Here is a 19,624-nt window from a genome sequence, read left to right as displayed (position 1 = left end):
AAAAATCTGCTCAAGCAACAGAGATCTTCAAAGCAGAAATGTAAGCAACCTCCACCCCCAACACAAACCAAATAACACATAGCCCACAAACTCAGTGTGCCACTCAACCACAGCCCATAAGGCATAACAACGTACCCAACACTCCCCAACACACTAGTCATAGGTGACTCTATAGTCAGGCACACAGACATTCCACTCACCAGACTAAACAAGGAGAAAGTTACTGCCAGCTGCCTGTCGGATATCAGGATCCACCACATAATGCATACACTCAGGTCTCTCCACAACAAGTAAAAATATGACTCTGTCATTGTCCATGTTGGTGTGAATGACCTGAGACTTACCTCTGAAGACTACATGAAAAGAAACATGGAGGAGCTCTCTGATCTTGTAGCCCAGGAAGGTATGACCCTAGCCGTGAGTAACATCCTGCCATCACACAGAATGATAACCACAGTACAAGGACAAAATGATTGACTTCAACAATTGGATAAGCTTCTGGTGTCATTCTAAGGGGATCTAGTATCTGTCTGCCTGGGATGACATGATCGACAGACCACAATGCTTTGCGAGAGATGGCCTGCACCTGTCGTCTTTGGAATTCCGGATACTGGCTAAGGCTCTTGCCACCCCTATAGTGTCTTTTTAAGGCAAAGTTCAAATGACAAATTCACCACTGTAACAGGTACAAGCAAGCAAAATCTGAGTGTAATGCTACTCAATGCTAAAAGTCTAAACCTCATAATGCATTCACTGGAGGCACTCCTTAAAATGGAAAACATCGACATCTGTGCAGTGACAGAGATCTGGTTCAAGGCTCTAGAGAGCACCCCTGCATTACCAGGCTATAATTCATACCACACCTTTTGGCCACCTAACCTGGACCGAAACACTAAAGGTGGAAGCGTGTCCATATTCATTAAGGATATCCACATCTCCAGGCTAGTTGTTCAGCATAATGCATCCCAGATTATCCAAGTGTAACTAACTCTGGCAAGACCACAATCCAAATTGTAACTTTCTACAGATCCCCCACCATGCCCCAGGACTCCGAATCCTCATTTCTTGATACACTGGAAAATATTAAGGCACAACCCAACACCCTAATAATGGGCAATTTCAACTACCCCACCAATAACTGGGAAAACTACTCATGTGCCAACTCTTTTGCTCAATGTTTTCTAAAATTCATAAATTCAACACCTTGCATCAACTTATCCACAGCCCCACCAGGGGCAGCAATATCCTAGACCTGGTCATTACCAACATGGGCGACTGATGTTCCACACCAGAGGTCAGTTCCTCATTGGGCAGATCCAACCACAAGCTAATCACCCTAGACATCCACATCCTGCCTCCACCCCCCCATTAGGGAAACCACCGTAAAAAATTTCTCCAACGCCAACTTCACTCTTCTTAAGACAGAAGTGGCAAACTTCACAACACCCATGCAGATGGACAATAGAGATATGACTGCTGAATCCTACACAAATGCACTTTATAAGCACTTAAACTAGTGAATGGATCATGCTATCCCTAACAGAACCAAGATGCTATCCTCCAAAAAAAGGAAGCCAATCTGGTGATCTCCTGCCATAAACAAACTCTACAACAGAAGAAAGAAACTGTTGCAAAAAAAAGAGTAAAATTCCATGATTGGAGGAACTCCCTGGTAAGCCTCAGTTAGAAGCTGAGATCCCTCATAAAATCCTCCAAAGCTAGTTATGAAAACAAAATTGCCACTGATTCTAAAGACAACCACAAAGCATTCTATAGCTATGTCAAGAATCTCAATAGCAACACTCAGATCTGCTCTGAGTTACAACACAATGGGACCAAATATACAGAACCAACTGATATTGCCAACATCCTGGCAGAAAGGTTCAGTGCTAACTTTACCCTCCTCTCACCCCTTAAAGGGCCTATCTCTATACCAGAAGAATGCAAAGTTCCTGTAATCATGGCTGCACAGGTAAAAAACACACTCTCCAAAGCCAAGAACACAGTATCCATGGGACCTGACAACATCCCAGGCTACATTCTACATGAACTACAGAATGAACTGGCACACCACCTAAGCACTATGTTCAATCATAGCCTCACCTCAGGCTTTGTGCCCACTGAATGGCACACAGCAATGGTTATCCCACTCCACAAAGGGGGAACCACCACAGACCCCGGGAACTACTGCCCCATTAGCCTAAAGAGCCTTGTCTGCAAGGCCATGGAACGTAACATCATGGAACCTATAAACAAAGACATTGGTAATCTCCAAACTCTGGACCCCACCCAGTTCGGATTTATAAAAGGCAGATCATGTCTCCTAAACCTAATAGATTTCTTTGAAGCAGTCACCAAAGCCATAGGCGAGGGTAAGGTGTTCACACAGCCAATCTGGATCTCGCCAAGGCTTTTGACACCATCTCCTACTCTGGAATTATAGATGAACTCACTAAACTAGGTATAAATCCCTATGTCACAAGATGGGTTGCCAACTGGCTCACTGACAGAACCCACACTGTGAAAGTAGCCGACTCCAAATTTGACTTCAGACCAGTGACAAGTGAAGTACCACAGGGTTCAGTCCTGGGTCCTCCCCTTTTTGGTATCTACTTTTCTGAAGTACAGGCTAACACAGAAGGTCTTTGGCTAATGAAGTTTGCAGATGACTGCAAACTAGGAGACATAATCAAAACTCCTAACAATGTGGACATCCTACAAAAGGGCCTCATTGAGACAGATGCCGGGTGTCAAAGCCATGGCCTTAAGCTCAATACCAAAAAGTGCATTGTCATCCCCTTTGGTAAAAACTCTGTACCCATGAGCTACCACATAGGTGGTAGTCTACTTAACACCAAAAGTGTGATAAGAGACCTTGGGATACAGGTGGACAGTAGTCTCTCCTTTGATAATCACATTGCCACAGTAGTCAGAAAGGCCTTCTACGTGGCACACCTCATCGCAAAAGGTTTCTAATCCAGGAAAAAAGAGGTCATTGTTCCCCTCTACTCATCACTCATTAGACCCATTATAGAGTACAACACCCCTTTTGGTATGTACCTCACATGACATCTACAACAACTGGAAAGGCCACAAAAATACCTCACAAAGAGGATTACCAGCCTCAAACAGATGCCCTATGCAGACCATCTCAAAAAAACTCCAGTTTTACTCCATCGCATATCACCTACTCAGAGGCTATCTCTGCCTAACATGCAAAGCTATGTCAAACCCAGAACTGTTGGACATGCTCCACTTAAAGAAATCCCAATCCCTCTGAGCTATATGCTCTAGGGACCTAAACCTTTTCACTACAATAAAAAGAATATACTGGAGGGATAGATTACTGTCACAGATACTTCCTATACTCTGGAACAAACTACTTATCTATATCAAACAAAGCTCCTCATTAGCACTCTTCAGGAAAAATCTTGATGGGGAAATAGGAAATTCACCCCGGTGTTCACCTGTGTGTCTCTGCTCGACAGGGGCAAGGAAAATCATTTTCTTGGGTGGAGAAAGCCAGGGTATCTTTTTGGCTAGACTTATACAGGCCCTAGCGCCAATAGCCTAGTACCTACCTATGAACTTATGAACATGCCAGAAATTCTCTTACTAACAGAAATATGATTAAAGCCATCTGTCTGCAGCAGAGAAGTTACTACAACCTAGTTATAACATTCCTTGACTCAACCATTTCTCTAGGCATGCAGGTGGCATAGCAAACTTATATTCTAATAAACTCACTATCACCTTACATCTAAAGAGGCCCAAAATGTTCTTCCTTCACATGTACAATATCTTCAATTCACTTGTACCTCTCCTGCAAGTTAACAGTAACGAAGGTCTATGCATATTTGCACTATATATACCACCAAATCAAACAAGTATTATTCCTATTATGGAGGATAATTTATTCCTTGTTCATTAACCTATGAAACATTCATTTTAGGTGACACTCTCTGGTATTAACTGGAGCTCCTGCAATCTTTCAGAAAATCCATCCCATCCCACTCACACCTATAACCTTTGTCACCTCTATTCTTTCAATCAAATAAGAGCCACTTCAACTACATTTAACAAAACCTCTAAGACTGATACTATCATAGATTAGATTCTAACAAATCAGTCTAAAAATACATCTCAATCAGGTGTATTACCAGACTCCTTAAGTAATCACAACGCATTTACCATTTATACCCTACTAATACTAAAGTAACATAATACAAATATGTAAGTACTCTCTCTAATTTCAGAAAAGACACTTTCAACAATATTCTATCACAAGCAATTGGAACATATAAAAAAAAAATCTCCCCTTGAATGAAACTGTTTAGCACTTTACACAAATATGTCATCTGTTCTAAACTGACAAGTGCCAGTCACAAAAGAAATGCATCAAATCCAGCCCTGGCCATGGGTAACCCTACTCACTAAAAAAACTCATTAAACAGAGAAATAAAGCCTGTAATGCATGGAAAACTAGCAATACCCTTTCCTCTTTTCAATTCCTTTCCCCACCTAGCCTTCTACTCTCCACACTAATTGTATTTCCATACTACTCCTTCTTCCAACAACTTTGTTCCATGATTCTACTTATCTCTTACTGCTGCCTTGTGTATATAATGTAAATAGTTTGCACTCTCTTTTATCCCCCTCCCTAACATTTACGCTTGGTCTTCCACTCTTCCCCAACAAGACTCAAATTCTATATAACCTTATTAACCATCCATGCTAATCTATGACCCATATGCTATGTAACCATTGTACCTCATACTGTCTCTGGTCTTCCACTCTGCCCCAACAAGACTCAAATTCTATATAACCTTATTAACCAACCATGTTACTATATGACTCATATGCTATGTAACCATTATACCTCATACTGTCTCTGTATCACAATTTTACCTGTATTCATAAAACCTAATGTTTTCTGTTCTATCTTAATGTACCCATATCTTTGAATCTTAATTTTAATTTTACCTGTTTTTTTAACTTTACTATGTAATGTGGAGCTTTTCTCCCCGGGCCTCCACTGAAAATGGGCTCCTGAGCCCAGTGGACCTCCCCGGTTATCAAACTGAAATAAATAAATAAATAATTCTACCATATCCTAAAAAACATCACTAAAGCCCAAGTTTTCAAGATAAGAAGAAGTACTTCACTAACCAACAAAATCTATTTACTCCAAATCTTCTCAAAAAAATTAATTAGAATTATCACATCTCTTCAACCAAAGTAACCCACACAATCCTGCCCAATCCCCAGTGACAGCTTGTCATCATCATCATCATCATGCACCACTTTTTTTTCCATTTTGTACAGGGAGATGGGGTGTTGCCATCACTCTCTGTTCAGTGCCATTATACTCCCTTCTTCAACACTTAGGACTGCTGGTTGCAGGTTTTCTGTCACACCATCCATCCACCTCTTTGCTGGAAACCTTCATTTCCTCTTACCATCTTCCTGTCTGTCCCAAATCTTCTTCAAAAGATTTTGTTTTCTGCACATGTGACCAAATCACCATAGTCTGTTCCCTTTGATCTTTTCTGCAATTGGAGCTACTTTGGCTTCTGCTCTTATGTCCTCATTACTTCGTCTGTCCCACAGTGTGCATCCTACCACCCTGCTCAGGCACTTCATTTCTATCACATCTAGCGTCTTCATCTGCTCTGCCTTTACTGCTCAGGTTTCTGTACCATACAGTAGTACTGGTCACACCACTGTCTTGCACACCTTACTTTTCAGCTTCTTTGGCATTCTTCTGTCACACACAACCCCTAACACTCTGTGCCAGCTGACTGCAGACCTTCTTATTCCAACTTTGACCTCCTCATTCAGGCTTCCCTTCTCCTTAACCACTCCTCCCAGATACTTTAAGCTGTTAACCTGTTTCACAATTTTCCTTTCTATCTCAGTTCTCAGCTCCTTCTGATTTCCTCAATTTGCTGCAGTTACAATTGTGTTATTTGTACTCATTTTCATCTCGTGCCTACAGGTTTTCATTCCATTCCCCCTATCCTTTGCAGAAGTTCTTGTTCAGAGTCTTTCTGTAATGCCAAATCATCTGCATAGGTTCATAGGTTCATAGGTGTGTACTAGGCTAATGGCCCTGAAGCCTTTACAAGCCTAGCCCATAGGATTACCCTGGCATCGTGCCACCCAACCATAATTCCCAGTACCTCTGTCGAGTAGAGCCACTGGAGTGATCCCCAGGGTGAATTTTCTATTTTCCGTCCACTCATCAAGCAACAAATCCAGTATGCCATTTGTCACCCCAGCTTTGTTGATCTCTCTTCTCTAACCTCTTTGCTAATGTAGTCTATCACCATTATAAACAACAGTGGGCTAAGAGCTGAACAGCGATGGACACCCACTCCCACTGGGAATCCATCTGTGATATGAACACTGTTTGTACTTGAGTCATTGGGTCCTTGTACATAGCCTGCACTAATTCTGTCAATGTTTCTGGGACTTCTAATCACCACAGGGCTGCCCAAATCAGCTTTCTTGGGATCTTGTCATATGCTTTCGCCAAGTCAAGGAACACCCAGTTGGACTCCTTCCTCACAATTTCTAGGTATATAAAAAAAAAAAACAGCTGGGGAGACAAAGGGCATACTGGATTTGTGATTCTTAAAATCTTTATAGAAGCTGATAGCCAGGCTTTTATCAAATAAGATAGAAGTTGAATAATACAACATTTTGATAGATTGACTATCACTATCCAGAATTGTGATTTTTTTCATTACTGCAAATATAGAGAGAACATATAGTCAATGAAAGGCTTTACTTGAGCTCAGAGTGAGGACTGATTGCTGATTACCAATGTTTGCGTTATAACATACAATCAACTGCAGCATTATATTATTATAAGGAGTTTGTCTCATTTCCATGAAATCTGACTGCAATGTTGATGTGACTTAGTCAGCTACAAGCTAAAATATTTTATATATTTATTTATTATTCTTTTTTTATTTACATTTGTTTACCAGGAATATCTGAACAGGTCAGAAAAAAAAACTCTTCAGCAACAGGTTAGCAGACATTTACAACTGAAGCAGTCAAAGCACCTGATAATGAAAGCAACTTTTTAACAAGACAGTCAAACCAATAATTAAGTTCCACACCAGAAACTGAATAACAGAACGCATAGCACATTTACAATTATTACCCACATACAGTCCATCAACTATGCTAGGGTGGCTACCTCTCAAAGTATCTCATCTTCATTTCTCCTTCACAATTGCCCTCCTATCTACCAGTAATATCTATTTGGGGTTCACTTATGGTTATAGGTTCATAGGCAGTTACTAGGCATGCAGTCCAGGAGACCATTAAAGAGCCTTGCCCGAATTCCAAATTGTCCCAAATTACTGTCTAAGTGACTTGCTCAAGGTCACACAGTAAGCAAGTGATGGTGGAGAGATTCAAACCCTATATAACACAAGAAGCGGCTCATTAACAAGTCAGAGCTTTAGTCTTCTGACAGACATAAAGGTACACTCAAAACAAAGCAGATCCAAACCAAGAACAAAGTAAAATATCCAAAGGCTTGAAAGGAACGGAACAGTCCAACGTATCTTGAATCAAAATTGACTTTAATGAAGAACAAATAAAAAGTAGAACATTACATCAAGCGCTTTCGCCTGGAGTCATACCAGGCTTTATCAAGATAAACCATTATTAAAAATTCATTGCTTAAGTACCTTCTAGTCCAAATCATGTGACTAGAACTCCAATTAATAAAATATGCTAATTAGACATTGAAACTAGCAAACCACCAGGTTATGTTAGAGACTTAAAAAGTTGTTTTACAATGCTGTCAAAGTTAAAACAAATACATCAGCATAATCAAACTACAAGCCAAACTTGTAATATCTTAAGGCAACATTAAAAACTTATAAAAAATTCATATGTGTCTTGAGAACCATTCAAAAATTGTGGTTAAAAATTACTGCCCATTAGGCACAAAATAGGCAGTAGTTAAAAAATTGTTCGAAACAAAACATTCTCCATATTGTTAAAATAAACGATACTTCCAAGAAACAAACATCATAACTTAGCCCTCCTCACTAGAAGGTACTTAAGCACTGAATTTTTAATGATGGTTTATCTTGATAAAGCCTGGTATGACTCCAGGCGAAAGCGCTTGATGTAATGTTCTACTTTTTATTTGTTCTTCATTAAAGTCAATTTTGATTCAAGATACGTTGGACTGTTCCATTCCTTTCAAGCCTTTAGAATAAAGGTACAGCTACTCCCCATTAGGGAATTCACCCCGGTCTCCCATGTGACCATTGGGAATACTCACCACTGTACTAACAAGTCAGAACTCATTAATGTCAGATGCTGTTCCAGTATTGTTTTTGTTTATAGAAGTAGCCCTTGGCAAAGCCGTTTACTACAAGAAAAAAGAAAAAAGGAAAAGTAAGTCTTTGTAATGGGCATGTTTCATTTATATGTTTGATTTATAACTGCAAACTCTTCATGTCACCTTATCAGGTACCAAGTGGTTTGTTCATATCAAATAATGTTATTTTTCCTCTGGATGCAGAATGTTTTCCCTGCTAAAGAGGTCAGGACAGACATTTTGATGCATTCACTACAAACATTATAAAGAACACATATGGAAATGAAATTCAATGAGTATGCTTTTTTGGTCATTATAAATGTTGAAATGGCCAGCTCTGAGAGAGTAGAGGGATAAAGCCTTTACTATGGCCCAGTTGACCCAAGATAAATCAATGTCTCAGGAGTTTTATGGAATTGCGAAGGGGAGGCATGCCCATCCCAGGGGTGGGCAGAATGGAGCAGGGCACATATAGACACAATTTATTGGAGTAAGGACATCATTGCAGTGTACATCCATGGGGTGCTGTTTGAGGTCACCAAGCCACTCTCTTTTGGTAGCCTTCATTAATGAGTATTGGAGTGTGTACTCACAAAGAAGGTGTTATGGGTCCATTAGGGTCCAAGCATTGCTCATGGCTGCTTGTATTATTACCCCTCCTGATGACTCTCACCCCGTACTGTACTGCACTGTCCTGTACTGTGCTGTTCTGTCCTGTACTGTACTGTGCTGTCCTGTACTGTACTGTCCTATACTGTACTGCACTGTCCTGTACTGTATTGTACTGTACTGCACTGTCCTGTACTGTACTGTCCTGTACTGTCCTGTATTGTACTGTCCTATACTGAACTGCACTGTCCTGTACTGTCCTGTACTGTACTACACTGTCCTGTACTGTATTGTACTGTCCTGTACTGTACTGCACTGTCCTGTACTGTCCTGTACTGTACTGCACTGTCCTGTACTGTACTGTCCTGTACTGTATTGCACTGTCCTGTACTGTACTGCACTGTATTGGGCAAAGTCTAATTGAGAAATATCTGACAGTCAGCAGGAATGTGGAAAAGACACACAGAAATAAATCAGAAACATTTAAATGGTTCATTTAGTTGATTAGTATAATGTGCGCTTATGCAGATTAATGTGTACTGCTATGAGTCTTAATTTGGCATATGGATGGTAAATCTCTATGCACAGTCATGATATGTCATGTTGATTACTTTACTGGCCAAATACACACACACACACACACACACACACACACACACACACACAAACACAGAGCAACTGTTCAATCAATGAATAGAAAAAGGATGCTTAAAAAGGCATCCTTAAAAAGGCATCCTAGTACTGCATACCTCACCTTCTGAGCATGTACCACAAGGTACTTTTTAGGAGGGGAGTGGTTGTACATTTTTTCCGTCACTGCATTGCAACCATGTAAGCATACTGATGTCTACAACGTTTTTCAAAAATGGCTCTTTTTGGCAAGTAGATGTTCCCTTTGTTGTTAAAGTCAGTCAATGTTTCATAATGTGAACTAAAGACTGTTGGTTTTGACTTTGTCTCACTACCAGAGTTATGACTGATGTAACAGCTACTGATCTGGTGCTTACTGACATGAGCAATAGGAACTGTTTGAAAAGTATATTAATCCCACAGACTGTTGTTTTTGCAGCATGCATTATCTACAACACAGACAATGGAATAGGTTGCAAAGCACCATGAGAGAAACATTTGGGGGTAGAAGGAGCAGTATGTGATTTACACCTAACTAGATCTGTTGACAGCCAGTATGGATTCCAACATTAACAAGTGCACCAGGTGCACAAAAAGAGTGGGGGCAGTTATTGGGGGATTTTAGTCAATGTGACTATTTTGTCCTTTGCCAGTCAGTTTCCTGAAGTGAAACAATGGCTGTGCTTGCATTTTAGAAGTGATAAACCATCTCACTTAAGCACACATAGTTCACATGGAAAACACTTGAAACGTGACTGGAGTAAACCTAATAGCATTTTAACTTGCTGGGTCCATGCAGTGATCATCTATCTGCATAACTGCTTGCAGCATGACTTCAGCATACAAACAATGCCTGAAGTAAAAAATATATCATTAATCAAGGCATCATAGTCATAACCTCTCTGCAGTCCAGATATTAGTCAAAATATTTTAAGGCTTTAACAAGGCCTGTATAACAGGTTTCCAACACATCAATGTAGCACATTGAAACAGTTATTTTTATCATGTGATAATAAGTTTTTATAATAGTATAGATTAGAAAAAAATATGTTTTTTGTTTACACGATGTACAGTAACTTGTTTAAAGACCCTGGATGTGTATGAAATAGCTGCATAACTTACATAAAATGTACCCTGATATGAATACAACAATATGTTTGGTGCTGACACAAACACACTGGTTTATAATTGTTAATAAAAAATAGAGACAGTAATTGGATTGACACACACAAAATGACCACATTTGACAATAGACACGTACACTGATGAAATGAAGATACAACATAATATGAAGGAGGTTAGTGCAGCCAGATTATAAATTCCAACTAAATAAATGAAATGCAGAGTATTCCAGTTTAGTAGCTATATAAATACGTGCTGAGACATGACAATGTTATCATAATTCATAAGAAATAATCACATATATAAGACAACATTTCAGTTCTGCACCAAAAACACCATGCAAGGCATATCTACATATCAAATTTATCTATACCAGCCAAACATATCATACATTAATAATGTGAAACTGTGTCATCTGTACTATTGTAAATAAATGCACTGCTGGTACTAACTTCTGCTCATTAACAAACAGTGACAATGAAACTGAAATAATAGCACACCTCAACCATTTTATTTCATTTGACTGATGCCACAATAGAATATATAATTGAATTAATACTGAACTATTATTGCTGTATGCAGATGCTATTTGCAGGACCATATAAGATATTTGTTATAACACAAGTTAGATTTCTAAAGACTTTGCATTTCCCCTGCAGGATGTCATACAGCAATTTTTAAATCACTGTCAACATTTTCTTTTAAAGTAGGTCATTCTAACCCTTGCTGGTGTGCCTCTGGTTGAAAAGCATAATAGGCTTGTGACACTTTACTGCAATATAATGGTAGTTATTTTTATAATGTGATATAGGGTTTTATAAAGGCAGGGACAGGCAAGGTTATGTTTTTTAGACAATATTCAGCAATTTGTACAATTACCAAGGAGCTGTGTGAAACAGGAATGTTACAATAAAATGATGGATGCTGGCACAAACACGAGACTGTAATTATTAATAAAAAGATAAAGTCAACAATTGCAGTAACAGCACACACATACATATATCAAATGAGGTTATAACATAATATGCAAAAGGTTAATGTAGCCAGACTTCAAAAGTATTCTATAATCAAAAGTTACAATTAAATGCAGTAAATCAAATGCAGATATTCATATTTACTAGTTGTAGAGATAAGTGTTAAGGCATGATATTGTTTTTGAAATTCACAAGCAATAAATAATCCTGCAAATAAACCTGCATATGACACAACATTTTACCCCCCCCCAAAAAATCACATCAATACCCCCAAGGCATGTTTCCACTTAGGCCAGCACAACATAAATTAGCAATGTGAAACCTGCATATGTGAAAAATGATGAGAAGCGAAGTCTGTACTAAGTAAAAGCATGGCTGGAACTTAGCATTTTTAGTTTATTTGCCATCCACCACAGTAGAATATATAATTTAATTAATACTGAGCTGATATTACAACATGCAGATGCTGTATGCAGGACAATATAAAACATTCCCTGTTATAGCACGTCAGATTTCTAAACACTTTACCTTTCCCCTGTAGATATGTCATACAAGAATGTTTATATTACTGTCAGCATTTTTCTTTAAAGTAGGCCATTCTAACCTGCACGGGTATGCCAATGGTTCAAGAGTTTAAGGCTTCCCAGGAAGGAAAACAGGTTCATCACTGCTTATCACTTCATCTAAAGAATATGTTACATGTAGTTACAAATAACCAGGAAACGATTTATACCCCTTAACAATGTATATGAAAAAAGTGTTTTGAGCATTTATTAAAATAATGCAGAATGAAAATTAGGACATCTTGTTGAATTATTAGATAAAGATAAGTCTGGTGGGGGCATGTTTGGAAACAAGTACTGCAGTGTACTAAATGAAATACTGCAGTGGGCAGAAAAGGAAAGAGATTCAGAGACAGATGTGTTATGACTTTAGTATCAGAAAAATACACCCATTTACATCACATTTAAATTACCATATACTGACATCCATGTGAGAATCAACATGGTAATGTAAACCATTACATATATGAATGATGAAATCAAACATGGTATGATTCTGAAATGTAAAAAGTTAACATGATGAGGCACAACAACCAGCTTGACTAAAAGCCATCATTTTTCAGTGTGCAGATGTATCCCTCTTGCTAAGATGCTGGGAATATACCATCATCACCACTTCTCATGCATTGCGCTATTATGATTTCCCCCTACTCTGAGGTTCTGCTCCAGTCCCTGCCTCATCTAGTCCCTTAAGGTCCGTTCATCTTCACTCTTCTCAAGAATACATATGCCATGTGTGCATAGGGTCTGTAGTAGCACCACTATCAACTGCATGATGAACTTCTCCACCACTTGCCGTTCCCTCATTCCCATGCCAGGACATGTACACCTGTGAGCTACAAACATGACCAACAGCAATTGCCTCCAGGTTCTCCTCAATACCCTTACAGTGGACACAGACCTTTGCTCTGATATAATGTACCTATTCTAACACTATGCCACAGTGCAGCAGCTTTGAGCATTTTTGCCATGTTTCCCATATATTACACATGTACAGACAGCACAGGCTGTGTCTGGTGTACTTGAGGCCCACCATCCCCCATACCATGTCATGTTATCTGTCTGCATATGGCACAGTGTGACAGTACCTACACAGCAGAACAGTGACTGAGTGTGACTGTGTTCCCTGTTTCCCATCGGGCTGACAATTCCAAAAAGACTGCAATCTATCCTGCTAGTTCCCTATGCTCTGTTGGGTTGAGTTGGGATAGAAACTAGGTCATCTGACACTCTGTACAGTCCCCATACTGGCATTCCTCTTGATTGAAGAATATTCTTTACTCCTTTGACTGTAACAAGCTGCTTGCCATAACTGTAATTAGCAGCTTGCAATAGCTACAACCACACAATTACAAAACTGAGTAATTCAACCTTGACTACAAATACAGTATTAGCATTCATTTATGAAGTCACAATATCCTCATGGCTTCATAAATCAATACAATGCCAATCGTGTTCTCTAACAGCTTGCACCCAAGACAGTCACTCTTTCACCTTACCCTAGTTAGCACATTGGAGTGAGCCCCACACAGTATGACTGCATCCACTCCTGACTGTCACTGGGTCCTGTCAGTTTGAGTAATTATACCACAAAAAAAGACTGAAACCTCTCCTGCGTGCCCACTGTGCCCTGTCAGGATGACCCACTCCTGTCATACCCTGTAGAGTGGTATTCCGCACATTGTGCTGTTCTGCGATGATGTTGGTTGTTGACTTGCTCCCTTGTGTGGTAACTGTGGTTCTGAGGTCCATTACTAGTTGTACTGTCTCCTGTCAGTTTGCTTATATGATGGTATGCTCTAATATTCTCTTTACTCTGATTATGTATGTTGCTTGTTATAGTGTAGTTTCCCATAAAATGTTGACCATATTTTTATAGAGCTAAAATGGTTATTATGCTATGCTTATGCTAGTTATTATGCTAGTGAGGTTATTTAGTCCAACCATCTCTTAATCACGTGAATAACATGGTGAGTTACCACCCCCCGACTGTGCTATGAAGACCATTCCTGCTCATTGAGGAGGTCACGTAGGGTGACTGTACTTGTGAAGGCCAGCAGCATTAGTGCCACCTTGCATCTCTTGCCTGATCATGTGCAACATCTTGTTGTTAGTGGACATTGTGCTACTCTGCTACTTGCTATGCACAGTCTCGGCTGGGGGGGGGGGGTCAGGTAGAATGTGCAGACCTGTGAAGCCTGACTTTGCTAATGTCACTTTGTATCACACTACTGACTACACACATTGTGCTACTGTTATTGAACTTTTTGCTACCTAGCTGCCTGTTGATGTATGCCATGTGGTATCTGCAACATGTGACCAGCCCTCTGGTTGCCATTTTTCTCCTGGAGTTGACTTAGTAAGTAAATACAGCCTCTGCAGGAGCAGACTCTGGCAGCACTTTTAAATGATGCAGCCAGAAGTATAAAGTATATTTGAAATTGCTGTACTAGGATTACAGGGAACACATACTGGGGGACTGTTGGAGCCCCTTATAAAGTAGACGCCTAGCACCAGTTCACTAGGGTGGTGAGTAATGCCATTTTGTGTCACCTACACTGACAAGAAGAGCCAGCATAAATACACTAACCTGAAGAGGCACCACCCAGACCTTCTCTGCCAATGAGAAGAAGAAATGATGAAGGCAGGGTCACCGTTTTATTGTAAGCACTCTGTTTTGCATTATCACAGGACAGTGTACCTGTTACTAGCAGCTGTAATTGCTTTTTCTTGTTAATGATATGCACTGATCTTTATTGTTTGTTTTATGTTTTACAGCACCACAGGAGACTGAAGAAAAACAGATCAGTTGAAAGAGGAGGCAGGCTAGGATCTGAAGCCAGTGTTGTAATTATAGTACAGTGCTGGAGCACTGTATTATTTTAGTAAACTGTACAGCATGCAACTAGTCAGCTCTGCTCATATTTTTCAACTTTTCTATTTTTTTATTTTTGCTTTATTATTAATTTTTTTATCTGTACTTAATGCAATATGTATGTGTGTGTAAATATTTATTTATTTATTTTATTTGACATTTGTTTACCAAGAAAATCTGAATGGGATACTATCCCATTTTCAGTCGAAACCTGGGGAGGAAAAAGTCCACATTTACATATTATGGTTACAGTTGAATAATGAAGGTATTACAAAACCTAATACAGAAGAACATGTTAATATTCACAATTTCTGTTCATACAGTGTGAACTTATACATACAGATTGCAAATATATAGACAGGGATAACAAGTTGAAAAAAATTGTCAATGGTTAAATAATTCACAAGTTAAAGTTTATAGGAATGACATTGTACACAGAGTGCACACTTTGGAACATAGATGACACGATAACGTGGCTTTGGCAAAATTGTATTTGCCCTTTATTTAAGATTTACATTGACTATATTAAGAAAGAAGAATTAGTAAGAAGTATGCTTGAGGGGAGGAGGGTGGGACACACTAGGTCAGCCTGGGTTAGTGCATGAGCAGAGCTGAGTCTTATTTACATGGTCTATTACTAGGTGTTTGAAACTGGAGAGGTTAGAGGTATATCCAATATTTTTCATACACTGTACAACAGATACCTGAACAGTGGTATTGTCATTCATTTTTAACAGACTGTACATCCTATAAATGAGGGTAATATGTGTGCACCTTTTTCATGTAATATTTCAGGTCAGTAAACAGTAATGACACTGCAAATAATCCTCAGCTTCCTTAAGGTAATTATTTATTGTGACTTCTAGAAAACATGTGTACCACACTTCATGCAAATTCTGTGCAGTTAGTCATTAACATTCAGAGATATATACCCAATACACTACATCCCACTTTTTTTCTGCCTGTAACATAGAGAGATAAATACAAACACACAACTCGGCAAACAATATGCTATGTGCATCCAGACATTGGTAGAAGCAAATGAACAATTCTTTGAAATACATATATGTATTTTTGTAAAAGGGTGCTGATTGGTCTCAAATTACCACCCTATACATAGTACATCACTTAGGAATAGGAATTATTTTAAAATCATTCTACGTTCTTCAAGTACAATTTCTTTATGTAGACTTCTGTTTATGAGCACAATGATGGGTGAGTTACAGATTATGCAGCCTAATGAAGGTTGGGGTCTGTCCATTTGCATTAGGTGTACCATGGCTTTTGATTTTTAAGAGACTTTGTCATCGAAACAGTGCTGGATGAGTAACAGTTGAAAACACTTTACCTATGCTAGTTTGAGTCACTGTTTAGACAATTTTTTTTTTAAAATAGAATTAAAACAACATGGCCACCACTCACTAGCATACCTTTCAACCTCTAAGTGCAATAAATCTGGAGAAAGTCTAAACTTACAGGAGGACAAATTTCCAAAAATAGAGACTTATTTTAAGTATTGCTCTTACAAACTTAATAAGTTTCTAGAATAACTGGATTTGTGTTAGCATGCATTTTCTGAAAGATATGAAATCTGAAGCTCAAGAGTGTATAATAATTTAGTGACTTCAATCCTAAGTGATATGCCAGAAAACTACAAATTTTATAAGGAACAGACCAAAAATATGAGGCAAAAATCTAGAAATTCTGCAAAAATCACAACAGTTAAGAGGCCTGCTCACTAGTATGATAGGAAACATTAAGTCCACAACTGAAATCAAGGGACTGCATAGCTGACCACAGTAAGATAGTTCATTTACTGTACTGAGTTAGTGAGAGTCAGACGATCTACAGAGAAGTGATAAGTGTCTGTGAAGACTGCAGAGAACAACCATAACTTCATCTGTGTGACTGGTGGTAACCTGTATGCTAAAAGTTGCTTCTGGGTTTGTTTTCTCCAACAGCTTTAACGGGGTGTTTATAGTTTGATAGAATGTTGAGTCTTAACCATGAGTAACTGTGCCCATTTGGAGTATGAATGATCTGACCATGTCTACAAGAGCTTTCTGTGAGTGCTTTGCCTCCTAAAACATACTACCTAAAGGGCTATTCCACTGAATCTAGCTGTGTATTTATTTCTCAAACTAGGAGTCTGCAATCTGCGGCTCTGGAGCCGCATGTGGCTCTTCCACCCCTCTGCAGTAGCTCCCTGTAGCTTTGAAAAAAAATGGCCACTCTACCGCACCACACACACACACACACACACACACACACACACACACACACACACACACACACACACACACACACACACAGTGATCCAGCAATAGACTTTAAATATTGCTCTTATAAACTTGTAAACTTGCTAGAATAACGAGATTTACGTTGCCATGCATTCCACACTCAGAACATTCGAGTGATCCCCTGGCAGCAGCAGCATCTCCTGAAAGTTTTCCATACCTCTCAAAAGTCTTACCACAAGAAATCTGGACAGAGCCACAAATAAAGGGGAACAAAGGAACACAAATAGGGATGGACTTTAAATATTGCTCTTATAAACTTGCTAGAATATTATAGTTTCTGTTAACATGCATTTTACACACACACACACACACACACACACACACACACACACACACACACACACACACACACACAAACACAGTTACCGCTCAACTGTGCAGATGTTCGCAGAATGTCCCGACTTTTGCCTCATATTTTCAGTCTGTTTCTCATAAAATTGTGGGTTTTCTGGCAAATCATTGAAGGCTGAAGTCAGAAAAAATGGACAGACATTTGAATTTCAGACTTCATGCCCTTGAGAAAACTCGTGCTAATGCAAAATCTGTTATTATATCAACTTTCTAAGTTTGTAAGAGCAATATTTAAAAAGTGTCCCTATTTTTATTTATGGCTTTCTCCAGATTTCTTGTTCTAAGAGGTCGAGACATATGACACACACACAGAGCGATCAAGCAATCCCAACAAAAAAACAAAAATAGGGACAGATTTTAAATATTGCTCTTATAAACTTAGTTCTTTTATATTTACTATAATAACTATGTATAAAACTTTATATGCTGTTTTATCTTCATTTTAGAGGTCAAATAGGTTTTGTGGCTCCCAATGAATTTTATTTGGTGGGAAAGGGGCCAAAATGGCTCTTTTGATATTGAAGGTTGCAGACCCCTGGTCTAGACAGACAAGTAGATGGATATTGCTACTCTCTATGCAGGTATGGATCTAGATTTACATAGATGTATATTATCTCTGTAAGATAGCCATACATATGCACATACATGCACATATACAGAAACACACATACATACACACACATTTATTTAAAGATAATCTTATGTCTTTCACTATGAGTGATAACTCCTTGAGGAATAAAGTCACATAAAACAACTCACTGAAAAAGAGCAAAAAAAAAAAAATTTAGCATTTTTTTTCTGGGGCAAGCCATCGCATACTCCCAGAGCTTATGTATCAACTGCATAGTTGCACAAAGCCAAAGAAGGGAGAAATCTCCCTAAGGAAAGAAATCACTGCATAGAACACTTGTTACTCTTTTTAAATTTAAAGATAAAATAAAAACAAAACAAGGTAGTTCATGACTCACTAGATTTAATGAAATAAAACAATAATGCAAACTTATACAATGCTTTATCAAGTAATAAAATACCATACACAGAACCACACTTAACTACATTTAAAATCATGTGACTGATCATATGATTAGTAGCTTAAATATTTAACTTTTAAAAAGGGTTTTAAAGGATAAATATCATTATTGCCTGGTGATAAAAACATTCAGTTCAATTACCAATATCAGCCCCCTTATGTCACACTGGATAACTTGTAGCATACACAGCTTAAAATATATTCTTTACCCATCTTATCAGTATGCTTTGCTAGAATATTGCTCAGATTATGTACCCTAATATCATACAAATGCTGCATAATAGGACTTTAAATCTCATAGCAGTCTTTCCCACATAAAATGCAGCACTTAATGTGCATCTGGCTAAGTAAACCACTTCAGTGTATTTCAAAATCAGTTTTTGTATTAAGGCAAAATTTCTTTTTAGTAACAGGATGCTCAAAGTATTCAATGTTGACAACATTTTATAATAAGTATATTTATTATAAGAATTGTATAGGTTTATAACATTGGATGTTAAGTCATTGTTTATATCAATCCCAAATGAAGATGAAATAGAAGTTATTAAACAGATTTTGAGTAATGAATCTGTTGTTTCTAACAGCTCAATTAGGAATTTGTGTACATTTTTAGACGTGGTCCTTGAGAACAGCATCTTCTCTTTTGGGAATAAGGTTTTCATCTCATAACTGGTGCTGCAATGGGTACACCTACTGATAATACATATGCAAATTTAGTTATATATGATTGAGAATTATAAAAATGTATTGCTTGACTATCAATTTAAACAATATACATTGTTCTATGTCAGATTTATTAATGATTTCTAATATTGGG

This window comes from Protopterus annectens, chromosome 2.part0 (assembly GCF_019279795.1).
Source record: "Protopterus annectens isolate FY-2018-M chromosome 2.part0, PAN1.0, whole genome shotgun sequence".
In the NCBI taxonomy this organism is placed as follows: Eukaryota; Metazoa; Chordata; order Ceratodontiformes; family Protopteridae; genus Protopterus; species Protopterus annectens.
Note: the sequence above shows the minus strand (reverse complement) of the source record.